Source organism: Dermacentor albipictus, unplaced genomic scaffold (assembly GCF_038994185.2).
Source record: "Dermacentor albipictus isolate Rhodes 1998 colony unplaced genomic scaffold, USDA_Dalb.pri_finalv2 scaffold_12, whole genome shotgun sequence".
NCBI classification, from domain to species: Eukaryota; Metazoa; Arthropoda; class Arachnida; order Ixodida; family Ixodidae; genus Dermacentor; species Dermacentor albipictus.
In genome coordinates, this window is record NW_027225566.1 from 13117666 (window position 1) to 13123527 (window position 5862).

At 42.2% G+C, this 5862-nt stretch overlaps 1 long non-coding RNA gene across 1 annotated transcript; it reads right to left on the bottom strand.

The window, feature by feature from the left end:
- Positions 1-745: 745 nt before the first annotated feature.
- LOC139051569 (uncharacterized) lies at positions 746-5134 on the bottom strand. The gene is made up of 3 exons (XR_011509429.1): positions 4766-5134; positions 3477-3582; positions 746-828 (listed from the first exon to the last, which is right to left on the bottom strand). It is a non-coding gene; the product is annotated as an uncharacterized lncRNA (long non-coding RNA).
- Positions 5135-5862: the final 728 nt, after the last annotated feature.

The window sequence follows — 5862 nt, forward strand, 5'->3', positions numbered from 1 at the left end:
ACTTAAGCGTTACGCACACCTTTAAAGGCAAACATAAAATATCCTTCAAATATTCTGTATTGTAAAAATGATTTTACATTTAAGAAAATTGAAGTGATTCGCACTAGACTTAGGTGTGCGGGCTGCTCGGCTATAGAATATCCATCTTAATAGTGTCTTACAAATAGTATACTGCACTGTATTTTATAGATAACTTCTGAACAGCTCCTTAGAACAAATTCTTCCTATTGAATAAAGTCATGGACTAATTTCAAGAAAATCTGCCAAATTCTATATTTTCTGTCTAGTACACTGGAGAGAAATGAGATGCGAAAGGCAGGGAGGCTAACTGGAAGACAGATATTCAGTTTGCTACCCTACACTGGGGAAGGAACAAAGGCAGACAGGAATTAAATGCGCATGGTGCATTACAAATGAAGGCTATGTGTATTTTACAAGAATGTTCCGCGTCAACAATTGCACTACACTTAAGAGTATACAACATGTGAGAGTTTGCGGTAGCTGCTCCATGCAGAAGGCTTTCTTAATAAATGAAAAGCAAGGTTTTGTGCATGTTCTACAAAATAGGAATAGTTCTGATAAGATAAATTGACAGAAGAAAGCTAATATATGCTGTTGCTTGACTGTAGAAAAAAGAAATTGATTGACCTTTTAAGCTTTTGCTATATCGTAATTGCCAGGGGTTAATTACCTCCCCACAAGTCTGCCCCAAGAAATCGCATCAGCTTCTTATTTTTGGTGCTGACACGACTGCGACGGGCTCAGCACCACTGACACCACTTGTTTTATCAAGGATGTGTTTCAACCTCCTTACCATCCTTGAGGGGTCTGCAAAAAAGAAAACCACACTGTGAACAAATGAATTGTGCCTTGGTTGAAGGTGCACATGTTGATCTGACAACTCCAGCCAATTCTTAACGCAATTCACTTGCTGGTGATGCTGTTCCTAGTGATTACTGCTGCAATGCCCCATTCTATCTCAACAATTTCTGACACTGGTTATTTACGCAGTAGCGCAGGAGCACATGGACGAAAGAAATGGGACACAGTGCTAACTATCAACTGAGTGTTTACTGCATGAGAGCAGATAAAATATCACTGCACAGAAAAGGAAGGGAGAAGAAAGACACAACCAAATCAACCCAGCAAGATGAACTCACACAGGCAGCTAATGTGACAAAAACATTTCTTTCTCCAATAAGAAGACTCATGGGCAACTAACACAATTCCTATTCCTAATCTCTGCAGCTGCTACTATTTCTCTGGTGAACTGGTCAGGTGTCTGGCCTGCGATTGAATGCGATAAAACAGAGGCTTGCATCTGCAGCGTGTGCAATGTCCGGCAAGGTCGCCAGATAGGGCTAGTTTCTCAACGCTGTTTGTGTGCTCACGTAATCGCTTGTTGATGCATCTACCTGTCTGTCCCACATACTCTTTGCCACAGCCTAAAGGGACGTAGTAAACCACCCCTTCAACACAAGAAACAAATGGTTTTCGGTGGGTCTTGTTGCACCCACGTGGCTTGCGCGTATCCGCATTTACCCTCCTTCACAAACTAGACAGCTTTGAAGGAGCAGGGAAACCGATATTTACACCGAGACATTTCCTGAGCTTTTTCAGATTGTCACTAATCTCATGTAGGTAGGGCAAGACAATTACTTTCTTTACTTGCGTCACCTGGTCAGTGGCCTATTATTAGCTCATGAATGTCGATAACCACAGCGTCTTACAAACAGTATTCTACGTTCTATTTGACAGATTACTGCTGAACAAGTATATAGAAGAAATGCTCCATATTGAATAGAGTTATGAACAAATTTCAATAACAATAATTGCCAAATTCTATATTCTATTGCTTGTAGATTGAAAAAATCAAATGTACAGAATGCATAATGAAAGAAATTTATATGTACATTTACAGCAAGGTTCCCCAATTACTTGCCCTATACTCAAAAGTATAATGTGCATGTAAATTTGCATTTTCTCGGCTAGATTGAACTTTGGCAGACATGCAACTGAAAAGAACTTTGCTTGAAGCAAATGGCAACTCGTGGCATCGAATGCTTTGACAGAGCACACAGCAATGATTAAGCACAACAGTGACTGCATGAACTCTAGTGCAAACGGCCAGGAAAGGAACTGGAAGCCACACCTGTACCTGTGAGGTCCCTAGAGATACAATCAACAGGACATACACTTATCGAAACGAAGGAACCCTCTCCGTGTTATGCACGATGCATGCGTAGCATGCTTGAACCTACCAAGTAGGGACTTCTACTTTTTGGCCTCATTGAAAATAAGGCTTTCGAATAGACGCCAAACTGTCTAGCTTTTAAAGTTTTATTTGATTAGTAGATGTCATTCTTTGTCATTTTCCACCCCGACCAGACAAGCTTACGTCAAACTCTCAATGATAGAACTTTTTTGCAAAAACATTAAGGTACTTTTCGCCTAAACCATGTATGTGGGAAGCAGAACACATTTTTCTGGGTGCTCTAGAGTGCATTATTCGCAGTATGAAGCCTCAATTTGATAAGAAGTGCAGCAAATAATTGCACTATATCAAAAAGTAAATAGTTCAAAAATTAAGTGCAGTGCAGCTTGAGCTTGAAGCAAGCCTCCTTGCGACATCTTGGTAAATCCGAGGGAAAGTAAAATCAATTCTTTGCATTGCACATAAGTTTTTGCAAAGAACAAGCTTTATCCCATGCCAAAGGAAAAAGAAATGGAGAAAACTTATGGCAATGTAACAGTGAATTGTCAGCATTGAGCTGTGCTGTCATGGTATGGTTTGCAACTACTGCACTGGGCTGGTTGTTATATGATTCAGCAGTTCCCTATACCATGCTACCCACTCAAGTTTCTGTAATGTATAAAGGAGACCAGCTTCCAGCCTGAAAAGAACCTGCACTTGGTTCTCATTGTGAGCTTCTAACATTAAAAGGTTAATGATTTGTTACTAGTTTGAGCAATTGAACACTCATACTGACTAGAAATTCAGCAGCTAGCTAATAGAGCAAGAAAACATATTGTTTTATGCAAATGTATTTAGGAGGTGAAGTATGGCATGCAATACATAATTGCGACCGATTGGAGGGAAGAATATAGGCACACAGGCAATAGTGTGAGAATTTAACTCCATAAGACTGCATAATGAAAAGATAAAAATTATACACGTCTGGACCACCTCATGCAACTCAACGAGGTTCTTATAAAGGAAATTTGGCTAGATAATTATAGAGTCTGTATGGAGTATATCACGCATAATTACTTAAGCCCCCCCCCCTCCCCAATTATATGCAACTCAGAGGAGGCTACATTGGTAAGTTTGTTAAACTGAGGGCACTCCAGATAACCAAAAGATAAAATTCAAGTGATCTGCTACTAGAAATCCCGAAAATGGCACATACAGTAAAATGATTGCATCTTGCACAAACCTATCCTAACTCACAAGGTAGCGACAGTTTTATACCCACCTTTGTGAAAGCATGCAGATCAGGTGCTTTATCGTTGTGCTTCCCAGCTTTCAGCAGTGCAGCAGGTTTCTGTGGGGTGTAGGGATGCCTCCAGAATCCACATAGCCTTGAACAGTAAGAAATCATTGTTTATTGTACTGTGAAGGAGGAAATTTGCGATTTACCAGTGTCATGTGGAATTGCAAACAGTGCCGCACATAGCCAGCTGCATCAATCTATGTCTGGTTGTACAAATCTCTTTTCGTTATATCTCAGGAGGTTTACATTGCTATTTTGTAACAAGTGAAATTTCAGGAAGGAACGAAATCAGCAGCAACAACAGACTACTAGGACGATCATCAACAAAACTCGAATATATAGTAAAACACAGAGCATTGGATTAAGAAAAAAAATATTGAGCACATGAGAAGCATTCTGAAAGATAGGCCGCGATTTCGTAGCGATGCTATTGTTTTCGCTATTCGTTAGTGGCCTGACGGACGCCGCGGCCCTTGTTAGCCGGCCGTTAGCGGTGGGTGACAAGAGTGGCATAGAATCGAGTGGTAAGCATCGCTACAAAATCGCAGTACCTTATTTAGCACTAGCCCTAACCTACGACTGCCAAGAGCTAAAATTCAGTTCTTTACACACACACAGACACACACACACAGATATATATATATATATATATATATATATATATATATATATATATATATATATATATATGTAAGGTCAGCGTCTCACTGAGATGTCTCGATTGGAAAGAAACCTTGTTATTGTATTATCGGCCGATATCTGCTCTGGATCACAGACAAATTCGCGAAGACACTCAAGAACATAAACGATACAGGCAGGTTCTCGCGACGCCGACCTTCAAACCCAACTGCATGCGTACAAAAATCTTCATACCAGGCTATATCTCCTCAATCGTCGAACTTAGCTATCGTGTGTCAAAGCGCGAAGCCCATCACACATCGACCTATATATTACACATGTACTATAATTGCGGGAAGGCCGACATAACGAAAAATTTCTTGCCAGGAAACTACCGAGCAAACGGCAACTTTCAGTGTTTTCTTAATTGTGTGCCTATTCAGTCATAGCAATCAAGGCGGGTAGCATATACTTCACAGAAGAGTACTAGTATGCTGCAACATCAGACGAAGCTTTCGTGAAATCGCTAGCTAAATGAATACCACAACATGAGCAACCTGCGATCAGAAAATGCTCTGCTCTGGCTAGTTACAGGACTGTCACTACATAAACCATAAGCTTCAAGAATGCGCGCAAGCGCCAAACTTGCTTACCTTTTCAAGACGTGGTCAGCAAACGCTCCTCACGTACCGCGGCACCAACGTTTTTCTGGCGCAAGCACTGTATAACTTCCCATGAACTCCAGCTCCGCAAAATCACCATCTTCAACAAACTCTTCCATCCACTATGATTGGAAGCCCCAGTACCAGACTTTTCACGAGAGCGCGGGCGGGCAGTTCGGCAGAACAAAGGAAGCTCGGACGGGGGCTGCAATAGGACACTTACTGTCGACACAGGTGGATCGCACGAAACACACGGCGAACTCATGTCGTTACACGAGTCCGGAAGGTATTCGATGGTTAATGCACACGACAAGGTGCACATTATGTCCAGGCACTTATAAAAGACAATTCCACGACCGTTTTACAGCAACGGCCACTTCATTCAACTAACGTGGTCTGTGAACCGAACAAATACTGCGGTAGCGCCACACTGCGGTTCTTTGAAAAATGTATCGTAAATCAGAAAATTGCGTGTTTTTTCCTAATAAGAATCGGTAGAGACCATTGAACGAATTTGATGGGTTCAAAAGATGTGTAATTTGTAAAAGTATGCAGTTTGTGTTACGAAGTTTAACGAAATGTATATACGAAAAAAAAAACGAAGTGGATATTGCCTCCAAGATTCCCATCCGCTTTAGGCGCATGCGGCTTTCAAAAGCACCGCCTTCGAGATCGGATTTTGTTACTCAAGGGAAGCCGCAGCGGGGAGGAGGGCAGGCATTTAGGCCCCATTTGGTGGGCTTACAGTATCTGGGTAAGCTTGCTTATTTATAAAGCATATACACGGACTTAAGCCGAACCATGAGCGAACTTTAGTTGGCGAGCACGAGCCTATCAGCGCGCCGTCCGTGCAGGTCCGTTTGCTTGCAATGGTGGACGGCCTACTGGCTTCTTTGACACCTACCGAGCACACATTCATGATCACGGCCCATATCCACGCTTCCAGTGTACAGTGCAGCGCCGGATTATGGGCCCAGTGCGGCGCTCTGTATGCTGGGGCGCTGGGCAGGCGCGTCGTACTGGGAGGCGGTGGCGCGAAAAACAGCTCTAGCGTGTTAAATACGCGGTGCCTGACATCCCATATATAT